We start from the raw sequence: 17121 nt of genomic DNA, 5'->3' as shown, positions 1-17121 counted from the left end.
TGCATCTGTCTTCAGTAATTGTGGCTAAGTTTCTTCCAGCAACACAAAAGAAGATGAAAGGCATTTTTATTCTTCTCATTAAATGGTGACAGGATGACTGATTTAGTTCTATTACCATGTAGACTTTACAACTTACATAGAAATGCAATCATTTAACAAAAAACAAGTTAAATCCTTGCAATCAAAGATTTCTCATACGACACAACATTTCCTGAGCAGTACCATAACACATTCATCATCATCTTCATCATCATTACAATACAAGCAAGTAGAACCAAATTTATTCTGTGACAATTTCAGTGAAACGACTCATACTTTTTTTCCCCTGTATTTTTCTCACACAATAATAATTTACATTCTGCTAGTTTTTATCAGCTTTTGCCAGTCTACTTGCCATTATGGATGCCATCATGAAAATATCCCATCCATCCCCTCCAGGAGGCTATCTCTTTCAGCACTTTTAGCCACAGGTTCATTCCACCACAGTATGCTAAGAACCACCTCTGGGGATCTTTTCTTTTCACTGCTATCAGGAAATACAATACTTCCCAATACTTCTCCCAATTAAGTTAATTTTGAAATATCTAAACACTATTGATTGATTAACTGTATTATTTGTCCTGCGAGTCTATCCTCGCTTTTTTATGTTTCAGCTACTGTATGCCTCGTTATTTCCCAATGGGATTAATAAAGTTTACTGTATTTAATCTAAGCTGTTGAACTGAATATAGGAAGATGCCTACAGACTTGCACACTTGGTGCAATTGTTCTACCACAGATAGAAAAGGCAGAGGCGAAAATTGTGGTCAAATGGTCAAAGGGCAGAGCAAGAGTTAGAAATACCGGGTAATCAGCTAATCAGAATATCCCCAAAACAAAGCCTAAACGAACAAGGGAAAATCCTTTGCCGTGAAAATACTTTAAAAAAAATTAACCAAAACAGCAAATTTGTATTTTTAGAAAATCCGTAAAATTCAATGCCAGGAGCAGCATATTGTCATCTTAAATCTCCTGGTAGTCATGTTTTTCTTCCTTCTGAGATCAGGTGACAGCGATGGGAATGCATTGCCAACCACAAAATGGCTGTCTGTAGAAAACATGCTTCCCAAAATGGTTGCAACTGTAGTAGAACAAAAATGATGGTAGAAAAATATAACTGATTCACCAAAGTAATTTCATGTCACAAACTAAACACAATGTGTTCAAATGGTCCCAAAAGTAATATTACTACATTCAAAACTGGAAAAAAACAATAATTACAGCAATTAATGCAATGGGTTGAAGTAATTTATTTAGGATTCAATATTTGAGAGATTAACCCAAAATATTGCTTAATTATTAAAACTGTCTGTCAGTCATTAAATTCTGACAAATGTTCTTCCTATCCTGAAAGTAGTTTCAAATGAAAGGATAGATCAGGTGACAAAGACAAGGAACAAAGCAAGGTTCAAAACAAGGAAATCATTTACAACATGAATATAAGCTAAGCCACTAAATACAAGTTAAAGTCAGAAACTAGTGAGTGATATTTGTAAACCACAGATTCAATATAAGGCACAAGCAAAGTGTAGGGGTGTGAGATGTAATGTTGGTCAGACTAGCGAGATGTCTGCTTAAAAAGCATCGCACTATTGATGCAACTTCTGGCTGAGGGGACCATGACCTAGCAACCAGGACCCATGTTCTAGCAACTGCTACCCAAAAAGGCATCACAGAAATTCCAAAGCATAACACTAAAATGAAGCAATAGCTGTAAGCATAAGCTCATGCATGCAAACATCGGGGGTGTCTCACAGGTGTTGGTTTGGGTTAGAATACAGGGAAGGTTTTGGATGTGACACTACTAACATAGTTTCCATTTCTTTTAGAGTGGAGGAGGTTTCTGGTGTCATTTGCAGTCTGGATGTCATTAGTCCCACTCCTGCTTTCTCTTCTATAAAATCAGTCTCCACACAGAAAGTGGCCATTCATTTTAGATGTTGTTTCCAAAGAAATCATGACTTTTTCCACAGTGGAGCAACCTGATGCCGTGAAGAGCTATAGACCTAACCTGAATGGGGTTAGCACCTACTTTGTTTTTTTTCTTTTCTACTTGAACATTAAACTGTGAGTCACCTGGAGCCCAACCCTTTTCTATTCTCTTCTGCTTATTTCACAATTAGTTATTTTTAAAAAATGAAGGTGCAATCAGGTTCCCCATATTTTAAAACTAAAATAAAAAATTTGACCGGAATAATGAAAAATTTGTTCAGCAGAAAAAAAATTAAACAAACAAAACCTAACCTAACCTTCCATCCATCCATTTTCCAACCCGCTGAATCCGAACACAGGGTCACGGGGGTCTGCTGGAGCCAATCCCAGCCAACACAGGGCACAAGGCAGGAACCAATCCCGGGCAGGGTGCCAACCCACCGCAGTCTAAACAACTTGCCTTCCTATATATATCAGAGAAAAGCCAAGCAAAATGACACCTTTTATTGGCTAACTAGAAAGATTACAATATGCAAGCTTTCGAGGCAACTCAGGCCCCTTCTTCAGGCAAGATGTAATACAGATTCTGTATACTTCTGTTTTTCCAGAAGTGTGCTGGCTTTTTTAGATGTTCTTTAGCAAAGTCCAGTCTAGCCTTTATATTCTTGAGGCTTATGAGTGGCTTGCACCTTGCAGTGCACCCTCTGTATTTACTTTCATGCAGTCTTCTCTTTATGGTAGACTTGGATATCGATATGCCTACCCCCTGGAGAGCGTTGTTCACTTGGTTGGCTGTTGTGAAGGGGTTTCTCTTCACCATGGAAATGATTCTGTGATCATCCACCTCTGTTGTCTTCCGTGGATGTCCAGGTCTTTTTGCGTTGCTGAGTTCACCAGTGCTTGCTTTCTTTCTCAGGATGTACCAAACTGTAGATTTTCCCACTCGTAATATTGTAGCAATTTCTCGGATGGGTTTTTTCTGTTTTCGCAGCTTAAGGATGGCTTCTTTCACCTGCATGGAGAGCTCCTTTGACCGCATGTTGTCTGTTCACAGCAAAATCTTCTACATGCAAGCACCACAAAAGAAACCAACTCCAGGCCTTTTATCTGCTTAATTGATAATGACATAATGACGGACTTGCCAACACCTGCCCATGAAATAGCCTTTGAGTCAATTGTCCAAATACTTTTGAGCCCCTGAAATGAAGGGATTGTGTTAAAAAAATGCTTTAGTTGCCTCACATTTTTATGCAATCTTTTTGTTCACCCCACTGAATTAAACCTGAAAGTCTGCACCTCAACTGCATCTAAGTTGTTTCATTTAAAATTCATTGTGGTAATGTACAGAACCAAAATTAGAAAAAAAGTTGTCTCTGTCCAAATATTTATGGACCTAACTGTATCTGTCTATCTATCTATCTATCTAGATATTTCGCAACTCAGACCTATTACTGCTGAAGCACTCATTCAGGCTCTTGTCACTTTCCATCCAGATTATTGTAATTCAGTTTTTGGTGAGTCAAGCAAAGTACTAAATGAAATACACTATTTCAAAACTGTGAAGCTAGGTTGAATCAACTCAAAACTTTGGGAATGTATTATTGTTTTACACTGTGATGCCCAGGAGGACCGGAGGAGGGCTTGTGCCTCTTCCAGACCACGAGGGGGCGACCGCCCTGGTTGCTTTGGGGGCCACGGGTACAGAGCTTGGAAGCTCTACCCTGTAGGGGTCCGTGGTCACCGCCAGGGGGCGCCCCAATGCCTTGGGGACCCTGGACCCCAGCGCTTCCGCCATACTGGGGAGTGCTGGTGGATGATTGCCGGGGAGCACCTGGAGCACATCCGGGTGCGTATAAAAGGGGTCGCCTCCCTTCAGACAGAGACAAGAGTCGGGTGGAAGTAGGACGACGTCGGAGGAGGACAAGGAGGCGGCCTGAAGAGAAAGGCACTGTGTTGTGTGGCCAGGACTTTGGGGACTGTGGGGTTTGTGAGCATTGTACATAATGGAAAATAAATGTGTGTTGGGTGACATGAACGTGTCTGCCTGTCTGTGTCTGGGCCAACCTCCACACACTTACATCGATTTCCAGTTATATATCATATCTCTAAAAGACTTTTTCATTTACTGTTCATATTAATCAACTAGGAAAAATACAGAGGTTCTGCCTCCACTCTGCACAGCACTCACAGTATCAGTGTACAATGTGGCCATGATATCCAGCAACTTCAGGATGATCCTGTGAAGTCTCAGGATGTCCCACAGGGCAACTCGATAAACTGAGTCGAATTCTTTATGAAAATTGACAAAGGCTGCAAATAAACTATTAGGAGAGCATGGTAGATCATGAGGTCACTGGAAAGGGGTGTGTGGTGCTCCCGGTATCTCTGTGAAAGGACAGAAATCCAAGTCTTTAAAGTCCAAGTGCTTCCTGTTTTGCTATATAAGACATGGACGCTATCCAGTGACCTGAGATGAAGACTGGGCTCCTTCAATACTGTGTCTCTTCGGAGAATGCTTGGATACTGCTGGTTTGTTCTTGAGGCACGTTACCTGCATTGTGAGGGAGTGTCAGTTACTGTACTATACCATGTGGCATGAATCCCATGGGTGATCCGGCTTGCAGGATCCTCATTGTTGAGGATCCAAGCAGCTGGACCAGGCCAAGAGGACACCCAAGTAACACTTGGCAGCGGCAGATAGATGGTCATTTCCTATAGGGTGGGACTGGAGCGCCTGTTTGCCTAAGGGGTTGCCAACCAGGTTCCTGAGCTGTTTCATCGTGTGGTGAGTACAGTACCAGTGTATGCTCCCCAACTTGACCTGCCCTGATCTGTACATATTCTGTACAAGTTCTCTCTCTCTACTAGTTCTGTCTGTCCTTCCATGTTAACTCAATGCACTCCTTGTCACAATCTATAGTGTTTAACTGATCAATTACTTGCTGTTCCCTATATGAACATCCATTGATTAGAACCACAATAATTTAGTTCCACTGCTCCCAGGTTATCAAAGTTTCTCTGTCTTTACATTTGATAATATTCTATAATTGCTGCTTTTAAAATTGGCTTAATCAGTTCTCTTTTTGCACAGATCCTTTTGCATTGGTTGTAATATGTGTAGTAGTTTATTTTATCAAAACCAATCTATTTATTTCTTTTATTCATGTTGGTTTCTTTTTTTATATTTTTATGTACAATATCTTTAATTATTATGAAAAAACTTTGAAATACGATTACTACTACTAATAATAATTATGAGGTGTGACAATTTCATTCCTGGGACAGCCGTGTAGTGTCACCTGTGTGGTGATGCATGCAGAATCACATGCTGATGTGTGTCTGAACATGTTTCTTGTAGTGTATATGTAAACCCCAGACCAGTAGTGTCATTTGTTGAATGAGCAGTTGTGAAAGCAATACAAGCAATATAAGTCTGTGTGTGAGCTTTGGCATAAACATGAGTAATAGAAATTTAGAGCAGTACATTAACAGCAAATTTTGTGTGAAGTTTGGTAAAATCGCTATTGAAACTTTGGAGCTGTTGAAAGTGGTATATGGCTAGGATTCTATAAAGAAATCAAATGTCTTTGAGTGGCATAAGAGGTTCAAGAATGTAAATGACAATGCTAGAAATGGATCATCCATCATGTCAGTGCCCCAAGCCATAATGCGCTCAGTGTTCGTGACTTCCTGGCTAAGAAATCAATTGCTAAATCGATCATTTACCCTATTAATCTGAATTAGCCCACGAGATTTCTAGATTTTCCCAAAAATAAAAACTGTCATGAAAGCATGAAAATTTTCAGACCTTTCTGACATCCAATGTAACATGGCAAAGGAACTCAAGGGTATTCCAGAAACAGTTCCAGATATGTTTCCAGCCATGGCAACATTGTCTAACTAAATGCTGAAGATTACTTTGAAAGTGGCAGTAGCCACTAGTGCATACATTTTTTTCTTCAGGTTCAATTTGGGAATTAAATTGTCACACCTCGTATAATAATAATACTAACATTTGCACTGAGAACTAATGTGATGGATTATGGCCAGTTGGCTATTTTTTGGGTTACTGTTACTCCGATTGTTTCTGTATTAGTTGTTCTTCACATAATAAAATCTACTGTATCATTTCCATATCAGAAAACTAAGAGCCAGATAAACAAAGTTCAAAATTTACTAAATTATTTCCATATTAGGAAACTAAGTGCCAGATAAATTAAGATTAACATTTACTACATCATTTCCTTATCAGGAAACTAAGTGTCAGATAAAGGTTTTGAGTTTTATTTTAATTTTTAATCACAAAACAAAAACTAAGCAAGGGGATTGCTTGATGATGATAAAAAGAAGAAAAGTTAAAGCAAATGAAATCTTTTGGGACTGAAAAGGAGTCTGGGCATTGACTTTACTTGAAATTACTGAAAACATACAACTTCCCAGTGTTAGGTTATGGTAGTGATAGACGGACATATAGTGGATTTGGAAAGTATTCTGAAGCCTTTACTTTCTGCACACTTAATTGTGTTGTAGATTTAAGTTTAAATGTATACATTTGCTGCATTTGTCCATCAATCTACATGTAATACCCATAATGATCAGAAAGGTTTGCATATTTTGTAAAAATCAAAAACTGAAATCCTCTCTTCTTGTAGGTATTCAGACCCTTTGCTGTGGCACACGAAATTGCGGTCAGGTGAATCCTGCTCCTTGAGATGTGTCTAGAACTTGATTGGAGTCCATCTGTGGAAAATTGAATTGATTGGACATCATTTAGATTGGCACACACTTGTGTATATTAGGTCACACAATTTACATTTCATGTTAGAATAAAAGTATTTATTTATTATTATTATTATTATTATTATTATTATTTTGTTTACTTTCCATCTACTTTTCCAATTTATCTTTTCCAATACAACTCGGAGTCCTGCCATGTGCAAAAGTTCGCTGACGACGCTGCTATCGTGGGCTGCATCAGGAGTGGGCAGGAGGAGGAGTATAGGAACCTCATCAAGGACTTTGTTAAATGGTGCGACTCAAACCACCTATGCTTGAACAACAGCAAAACCAAGGAGCTGGTGGTGGATTTTAGGAGGCCTAGACCCCTCTTGGACCCCATGATCATCAGAGGTGACTGTGTGCAGAGGGTACAGACCTATAAATACCTGGGAGTGCAGCTGGATGATAAATTGGACTGGACTGCCAATACTGATGCTCTTTGCAAGAGAGGACAGACCCGACTATACTTCCTTAGAAGAAGACGGTTGTGGCGAGTGCCGTCTTCTACGCCATGGTGTGCTGGGGAGGCAGCATAAAGAAGGACGCCTCACGCCTGGACAAACTGGTGAGGAAAGCAGGCTCTATTGTTGGCACAGAGCTGGACAGCTTGACACCTGTGGCAGAGCGACGGGCGCTCAGCAGGCTCCTATCAATTATGGAGAATCCAATGCATCCACTAAACAGTGTCATCTCCAGACAGAAGAGCAGCTTCAGCGACAGACTGCTGTCACTGTCCTGCTCCACTGACAGACTGAGGAGATCGTTCCTCCCCCAAACTATGTGACTCTTCAATTCCACCCGGGGGGGTAAACGTTAACATTATACAAAGTTATTGTCTGTTATACCTGCATTTTTATTACTCTTTAATATTGTTTTTGTATCAGTATGCTGCTGCTGGAGTATGTGAATTTCCCCTTGGGATTAATAAAGTATCTATCTATCTATCTATCTATCTATCTATCTATCTATCTATCTATCTAACTATCTATCTATCTATCTATCTATCTATCTATCTATCATGTTCACCTATGTTAACTTCATTGAATTATGATTAATGTACTTTTGTACATTTCCTTGAATATGTTGTTGTGTTTTTTTAATTTTGTTATCTACTTTAAATATTTGTTAGGACAAAACTAAGCCATGCAGTCCAATGAACTGTCTGCAGACGTCCATGATAAAACTGTAGTGTAGATCAGAGCAAGATTATAAAGCCATTTCTAAAGGTTTAAGTGTTCCCATGAGCTCAGTAGCCTCAATAATTGTGAAATGGAAGACTTTCCCTAGAGTCAGGCCAAACTAAGTAACTGGGCAAGAAGGAACTTGGTAAGGGTGGTGACGAAGAACCCAATGGTCACTCTAACAGAGTTTCAGATGTCCACTGCTTAGGTGGTAGAACCTGTCAGATGGCTAACCATCTCAGTAGCATTCCATCAATGAGGTGTTTATGGTAGAGCAGCTCAATGGAAGTTGCTCTTGTGTAAAAGGCATATGACAGTTAAAGGACTCTGAGAACATAAGGGAAAAGATTCTCTGGCCCGATTAGACAAAAATTGAAATCTTTGGACAGAACTCCAATCACTATGTCTGGTGAAGACCAGATATTACTCATCACCTGCCTAATACCATCCCTGCATGGTGGTGGCAGCATCATGCTATGAGTGTGCTTCTCAGTGGCTTTACAGGGAGACTGGCCAGAACTGGGGGAATGATGAATACATATAAATACAGCGAGGTCCTTGGAGAAGACCTGCTCCAGAGTGTATGCAACCTCAGACTGGGGTGATGGTTCAACTTTCAGCATTTCAATGGCTTAAAACATATAGCCAAGACACTGTTGGAGTGTCTTCGTGATAACCTTCTGATTATCCTGGGGTGGTCTGAGCCAAAGCCCAGACTTAAATCCCTTAGGACAGGAGTGCCCAATACGTCAATCGTGATCAACCGGTAACTTTTTTTTAAATGTTAGTCTATCATATATCCTCCCTGTGGCATTTGCTACTTGATTGACATACAGAGTGGCCAGTCTGAGATCTCTTTTCTTCTAACACACTGGTCATCCCGCACGCACGATCAAACGCATGAGCTACTGCAAAACTCCGGCTATCTAAGTGATCTAGTTAGCCTTCCAATTTATATCGACTAAAGAAGGGATATGAAAAAAAAAATTGGTGTGTTTGGTTGGGTTTGGATGTGGAATTGGAAAAGGATTTTTTTTCTCACAATGTCACAATTGAAGTGCGTTTGTCTGATCTGTCAATATATCATTGCTTTTCCAAAGAATGAAAATGTGGAAAGGCACTTTCGAACTGTTCATAAAAACTACGAAACTGACTTCCTTCCGAAAAGCGATCTGAGAAAGAGAAAGGAGAGAGAACTAAAATCGCAGTCAGTCGGACAGCCGTCATTTTTCACTCGGCTGAATTCAAAAGCAAAGGCAGACACACCAAAGCATCGTTCCGGTTGAGTCATTCGATCATTAAGCATAAGAAGTCCTTCCAAGATGGAGAGATGATAAAAGAGGCCTTCATTGAGGTAGATGGCTAGGGAGAAATTCCTGCTGAGATTTCGAGACCCCTGGCCAGAGAAAAAGGAGTTTCTCCTTGTCATTAAACATGCAAAATACAAGCAACTTAATAACGATCAATGGCTGCTAGACATGGCATTTTTTTACCGATCTGACCAACATGTTGAATGAGCTTAATTTACAGCTGCAAGGAAAAGACAAAACCATGGTCAATATGATTAGCTCAGTTAATGCTTTCAAACGAAAAATGCAACTTCTGTCCTTAAAGCTGCAGCGCCTTGATTTGGGGAACATCCAGAACCTCGCGTCAGAACTGGAGACGCAATGGAAGGCGTGTGCACAACTTGACAGCATACGCTACACAGGGAAGATTGAAAATTGTCTGTCAGACTTTGACAGACGGTTTCAAGACTCAGCTTTACTTGAGAAAATCGCTACATTTAAGTGCTATCCATTTAGGGAAGATGTTGAGGGTGATTCACCCGCATCAAAAAATTGCAACACTGTTTCAACTAAAACTCCTCTACAGTGGAGGATGAGATTTTGACACTACAGGATGACATTCAGCTGAAGTATGGGGCTCATGGACAGCTTTGGAACTCACTCACATTGGAAAAGTACCCAAACATGAGGAAATGTGCTACCTCCTTGACTGCATTATTCGGTTCTATACTTATTTATGCGAGTCAGCCTTTTCCCACATGAAGATTATTAAATCCAAATGACAATAGTAGTGACAATAAATGAATTGAATTGTTATTGTGCCATAAGGGTTATTCAGTTATGCAAGGTACAACAACATATATTTTATGTATAAAGTATACTCAGTATATATATATATAGCATTTTTGATGTAGGTAGATCATTTCGACCTGGTCATTTTAAAAGTAGCTTGCAAGCCGAAAAAGTGTGGGCACCCCTGCCTTAGGACATCTGTGGAGAGACTTTAAGATGGCAGTTTACAGATGCTCCCCATCCAGTCTCATTGAGCTTGAGAGGAGAACAGGGTAAATTGTCCAAATTGAGGTGTGCAAAGCATGTAGACTTAGCCAGAAAACTTGAAGTTGTAATTTCTGCTAAGGGGCAGTACTGAATTAAGGGTCTGAATACTTACATGAAGAAGAAATTTCAGTTTTCAAAATTTTATAAATTTGCAGATCTTTATAAAAACGTGTTTTCTCTTTTTCATTATAGGTTATTGAGGTTTAAAAAGTTGATGGACAAAAATGGAAAATATATCCATTTAAAATTAAATCTACAACACAATAAAGTGTGTATAAAGTGAAGGGGTCTGAATACTTTCTGAATTCACTGTATAAGATAACCACTATAAAGAGGCTTGGAGATGTGATGCTACTAAAGGACACTGAAAATTAGCTGGACAGAGTAGGGGACTAATTAAGTGATGAAGAGGATGAATATAGAAAAGAGAAGGGTGGAAATGCTGAGAAGAAAGATGGGACATATGTTGAGGGGGCCAAGTGGGAAAATGGCACAATTGATGATAGAATGAAGAATAGACACAACCATAGATAAAGGAAGACAAAGAAGAACTTGGGTTGATGGTATAAAACAATGGTCAGCATTGAAAAAATGGGGAGAAGCAGAAAGAAAGGCAGACAATAAAAGGAAGTGTTAAGTCCTGGTTACCAACCATCAGATGAATGTGGGTTCAAATCCCGTTACTGACACTGTGTGACCATGAGCAAGTCACTTGACCTGCCTGTCCAACTGGGAAACCAAAAGAAATATAACCAATTGTATAATAAATGTTGTAAATCACCTTAGATAAAGGCATCAGCCTAATAAGTAAATGTAAATATAAGAAAGAAACTGTTTGATATATATTTAATTCTGAATAAGGAATCTCAATGGAAACTACAACTACAACTTCCATTTCTGACATACTCTGTGAATTGCCAAGGTTATCATCCTTCACTACATAAAATCAAAGCTGGGGTGAGGGTGATGTGTACAGTCAGACACATTACATGGCATATAGATTGACTATCAGGAGTGTGATGTCTCAGTGCAACCCTAGGGGTTTCAACTCAGTTCCTCACAACATCCAGACTTTGATGGACTCAAGCCACAATGTGCTGAATGTTTTATTTTTCTTGCTGTGTTCTCCATTTATCAGTGACACACATTTCCCAGCAGACATTGCATACTTACAAAACGGTAAGCTAGCAGCACAAGAAAAAGCATTTGCATCAATATGATTGCAAAACATAAGCCTATTTTCAGCTGTAGCTAGGTATTGCAGCAAACTAAGTATTGTCCATCATGCACACCCACCCTCTAACCACTAAACACGCAAGTTTCACTAGCTGCCTTTATAGGTATGGACTCTAACAAACGTCATTTGAAAAGCTCCTCCATTTCTTCTGTCACTTTGATTTAACTTTTGTATTTTCTTGTATTTTCTAAACCATTTAATATTTACAGTGTATACTGTATTTGATGTGGGATATTTGTGCAATATTCCTTGCTTTCCACCTCAAAAACTTGAAACCTCCACAACACCCCATTTTAGTTTTTCAATTGCAAAATTGCAAACTAAACAAATTTTAGTGGTAAACTTGCAAACTGTATGCATAACGAAACTCCGCTGTTTTATTTATTACTTCTGGCCACAGTCTCGTCCTGGGTTCATGCAATATCATAAATACATGCGTTATGACGTAATATAATATAATTTAAGGAGATTTTTTTTGTATATATTTACAGATCAAGATAGTGTGCCTTATAAAGTCGAGTTAGACTGTAAATAGTGTAACTTGATATCTCATGTACATTGTGCCTTTTACCACAGATAACATTCCAAGGAAATACGAATAATACTGTGGCAAACAAAATAATGAAGGTCATGAATGTTGGATTTTGACTGGAAGGTAAATAAGCATTTTTTAAAAGTTCCTTGCCATTATCTCCACCACTTCTGCAGTAAGGATCAGAAAAGGTGCTGCCACAAGCCTACATGATCCCTGGGTCCATTCTCCTAAATGAACTGGCTGTCCCTGCATCTTACCTCTCTCACTCTTTCTGGTTCTTTCTCCATGCCAATTGGTTTCTATATCCTGGTACCTGCTACTGTCCTCTCCTTCCTCCTGCAGTATTCTAGACCATCTAACCTGTGCCAAGTTGTATGTTTTATTCACCCTATAATATCATCCATGGGGAAAGGTGAAGGGCTTGCACACACTTTCTGTGCTTCACTGGTATAACACAGGTAAAAGAGAGCATTCTCTGCATTTATGAAGATGACTGGCAGCATTGACATTATTCTGTGATGTGTATGAACCATTCTGCTGTACAGGAATTCTTACAGGAAGACATGGTTATGGATGCTAGATGAGTTAGTGTCTGTGTCCTCCATAGTATAAAATCTGCCTACCCAGATAAAAAAAATGTGGCACCATCCAAACTCTGCTCACTAGCTGGCTTTCACTCTGCCACTACATTAGGTCACTAATTCAAAGTCTTTAACTGGATGGCAACATTCCTCTGCAAACCTTCATGCATTGAGATGTTGATCCTAGGTAATGAAGAACAAAATTTTCAGGTAAGCTCTCTAGTCCTGGTGCTGGAGAGTGACAATAGTGACCCTAGAAAACCTATAAAACTATAACAGTTATCGCTACCAATGTGCCAGTGCACCCAACACTTAACCAAACCATTGAAATAAACATTGTTTTCTTTGATGTTGTTTTACAGTGTCTATAGATACGGTATATAATAACATATACTGTATAAGCATATGTATGAATATATGCACCTTTAATACATGCATAGTGATAATATAGCATTTTTAAATGTGTCTAATCCAATTCATATCAAGCTGGAGCCTGTCCCAGAAGCAATAAGCACAAGGCAGGACATAACCCAAAACGGGGCACCCATCCATCACCGTACCCACCCATTCACCCAGCCACACAGGGTCAGTTTTAGAGTAGCCATTTAAGCTAACCTGCATATCTTTCAGGATGCTGAAGGAAATCCCATAAAGATGAGAGAGAATGTGAAAACATTGCATGGCCAGCAGAATTTAAACACAGAATGTATTCATCACCTCAGTTTTCATCTTGAATTCACTTGTCTAAAGTGTATGCTGATATTCTTGAGATCAGGACAAAAGATGTGTGCTGATTGATCACAGCCACAATTATAATAATTTTCAACACTAGGGGGCTTTGCCCCCTGCTCACTTCGCTTGCCAACCCACCAGCCTGCGCTACGCACCAGCCATTTTGTGTCTCTGCCGCTCATGTATGTGGATTTCACTTTCACCAAACAACAAATCTTTAAATTCTCGTGGATAGGCCTCTTCATTGGGAAGAAACACTATGTTTCCCTGAGGGCAACATGAATTAGATGATCTACAAGTCTCCGACTTAAAGTTTAAAGCCAAACAATACAGTATCTACATACTTCTGTCATATCACCTATGTCCATATATTTGATCTCTTGTTGCTGTTCCATTATTTCACCGAGTAATAATTTCCATTTGTTAGCGCTAATGCGATCTTTACTATCAGTTTTTTGAGACTTTTCAATTTTAGTACTTTCATAATCTCTAATTTGCTCTGCATGTGAATCGCGCCAACGTTTTTGCACCTCTTTACGATGTTCTACTTTGTCTTCTATTCTCTGACTTTTATTTCTGGCCCTGTTTGGAGCTGAGAGCACAGAAACTGTGTCTGACAATAGCATTCACATGAATGAGAAGTGACTGGACCTTGGCCGTGGTTGTATATGTTTGAGAGGAGGACGGGACTTGTCAAAATCTCTTGGCAAAAAGTCTTGTCTCGTGGAACCTGAAATTATCTCTCGCAGGAGTTGAAATTATCTCAGAGAAAGTCTTGTCTCAGGATTTCCTTTTATAATAGAGAAACATAAACTTAGTTCACAATAATTTCCTTCTACTAACTCCTACAGCAATTCAGTTTCTCTACACTTTAGTCTAGTGATGGGAAAGCTCCTAGTGCAGCTAAGTCTTTTCTTAGGCATGGTAACTAAAATGGCCTACAGCATTACAAAGATGGTCCAGCTAATGCTCTGCAAAAATAAAGCAGAACATCCCTTCATATGTAAATATAACAATATTTTCCATCCATCAGTTCATTTCCTGATCTAATTATAAGGTCATGGGGAGCCGGAATCCATCCCTTTAGCAACAGAAGTAAGCCAGGAAACAGTCTTGGTCAGGGCAGCAGGCCAGCGGAAGACACACTCACAACTTTTTCAATTGCATCTTTGGCACAAGGGCATTAATTCAACACAAACCCCTACAATTCTTAGCACACATTGCTATTCATAAATCCACATCTTATATCCTGCATTTAAAATCATTTTTCAGCATGAAATATGTATTTTGTTTCTGCTCCGTGTGGAAGACCATGTCAAACTCTTTGGAATGTTTTCATTTCCTCATGTTGTAGCTTTAGTGGCCTAATGGCTAAGGTGTTAGACTGCCCCCCTCAAGGTAGATGGTTGACTTCCCCACAGGGACCGAATGAGTCACCTCACATACCAGACCTCACGCCTCCGACGAATGCAGATAATTGCACTTTGCACTAATGATTTCAGGATGTTTCAACTAAATAAAGCAATGCAAATTGTACAGTTTTGACTACTATATCAGAATTTGAATCATTCGTGTAAATTAGGAAGTGTGCACAGATTCTTTAAGGGCTCCAGTTACAAGCACATTACAGGATGATATTCTTCATTTCTTGTAACTTCTAGTTCAACACCACCAAGTTTAATGTCAATCAATTGATTTTTAATTTCTAAGTAAGTTTCATTTACTTGTTTGGCTGAGCAGCTTCCCTTGCAGTTATAACAGATATCTATCAGCAAAGCTAAAAGTTAGGAATACATTTGGAAAATTCTATTGTCCACTTTTAGGATTTAAAAATGTAAAGTCTATGCAAACATACGTTTGACAATTTGAACATCTTTCAAAATGAATGCAAAGCAGCTTCTACAAGATTCCTAAAGCAGACAATATGATGCTTATTACAGGAAAATATGAGGCACATAAGAGAGAAAGGAAAGGGAACTGTAGCTGCGTTTTCCCAAAGTTTCCAAAATTCAGCAGCTCCAACTCAAAAAATGGGATTCAACAAAAGCCTGACGCGCAGAAATGATTCCACAGACAAAATATCTTCGTTTTTAAAAGTTTAGTTAAGTTTCAAAGTAAAACAGTTCACACAAAAAAGAAAATTAAAATAGCAAAAAAAAGGAAAACTTATAATAAGAAAAAATTTAGTTCTAAGCTTAATCTTGTTACATCTTAAATCGTTACTAGTCACTTATAATTTCTGAACCATTTCAAAGCGTTTCTGAACCATTTCAAAGCGGTCAGAAAACTGTATGCTTATCCCATCTCTGAGTAGAAAATGGGTCTTTCAAGTCCCTGTTTACTGGGACCTGTTCTAAACACAACTAGAGCTTATTAACTCACAGTTTCTCAGTTATAGTAAGAAGATTCTATATCTTGCTAACTTATAGGGGGAAAAGACTATACCATTGTCTATGACTATAGAAGATATTATATTCTATTCAAATAAAGCAAACATTAATATGAGTTTAACTCAAAACTTTAACTTTCTAAGATTGGCTCTTACAGGAACAAATGGCAGCAAGGCAGGTACTGCAATGACTGTGTGTGATGCTAAGAGAAGAAGGTGCTGTCAGCTCAGGAAGGAGGAAAGATAGACTGTGGCTGTGACAGACCATTAAAAGTTCTGACACTTACTAGTTTATGCACTTGTTATAGTCTTCATGCTTTAATAGCTGCTTGTATGTATTAAAAATAAATTGGGCAATAATCTGAAAAATGCACTGCATGTGTCTGTAGTATGTTTTGGCTTTTTGGAACAGATATGTTAACTTTAATTTAGAAAATGATCTAAAAACCAGGAAGCTAAATGTCTAAATTGGCGTATATTCTATACGTGAGGAGGCCTGCAGGGTGGAACAGCACCCAGTCCTTGGTTCAGATGTGTGGGGGTTTCTCCCATACATATGTGCTTTTTCTGTGAATTACTTCTGAGTTTTTCTCATATTCCAAAGGTGTGTGTTATGGTTGGTGACTCCAAACTGGCTCGGTGTAAGTCTGAGTGTGGGTGTCCTCAGTCTTTGACTAACAGCTCATCCAGGGCTTCTTGTACCTGCTTAGAGCTCAGGACTATTGACATATTATCTGGCCTCCACCACCCTGAACTGGAATTCATAAAGAATGCAGTAGTCTTGTGTTCCAGCCATGTTTTTTTCCCAGCTTGTATTTATTTTTGGTTTTTCTGCTGTTTTTGTTAATTATGAATTATAGTTTGTCATGCTTTTGTGTTATTTCTGCTAGTTTTGTTTATTACTCCTCTATTACATTTATATTGCCCTCTTTAAAGTGGCATCCATTCCTTGTGTTTTGTGGGTGGAGCTCCTGGAGGCGGGGCTGTGGTGAGTCGCCTTATAGTATTCATGTAACGTTTTATAGACTTTTTATTTTGGGTTAAATAGTTGCAATGGGAGCTTACCTTGAGCATTTGAGGGTGGTGCTACTGAAACCTCCAATGAAGGAAATGGTAGGGCAGCTTTGCAGGCAGTGTGGAAGCAAGTGGTGGAGCGCTACATATCTCGTCCATGCCTGGACAGGAGGGAGCATCCTGGCACAAGGTACTAAACTGCAAGGAATAGATGAAAAGCTAGTAGAGCCATTTCCAGAGTGAGTTAAAGAGTACAAGAGAGGAAAGAGATTACTTCCCAGAGAGTAGTCAAAGTTGAAGTGTGCATGGTCATATACTCTACATACAACACAAGCGCAGATCACAGATTTAAAG

Source organism: Erpetoichthys calabaricus, chromosome 5 (genome assembly GCF_900747795.2).
Source record: "Erpetoichthys calabaricus chromosome 5, fErpCal1.3, whole genome shotgun sequence".
Taxonomy (NCBI): Eukaryota; Metazoa; Chordata; class Cladistia; order Polypteriformes; family Polypteridae; genus Erpetoichthys; species Erpetoichthys calabaricus.
Note: the sequence above shows the minus strand (reverse complement) of the source record.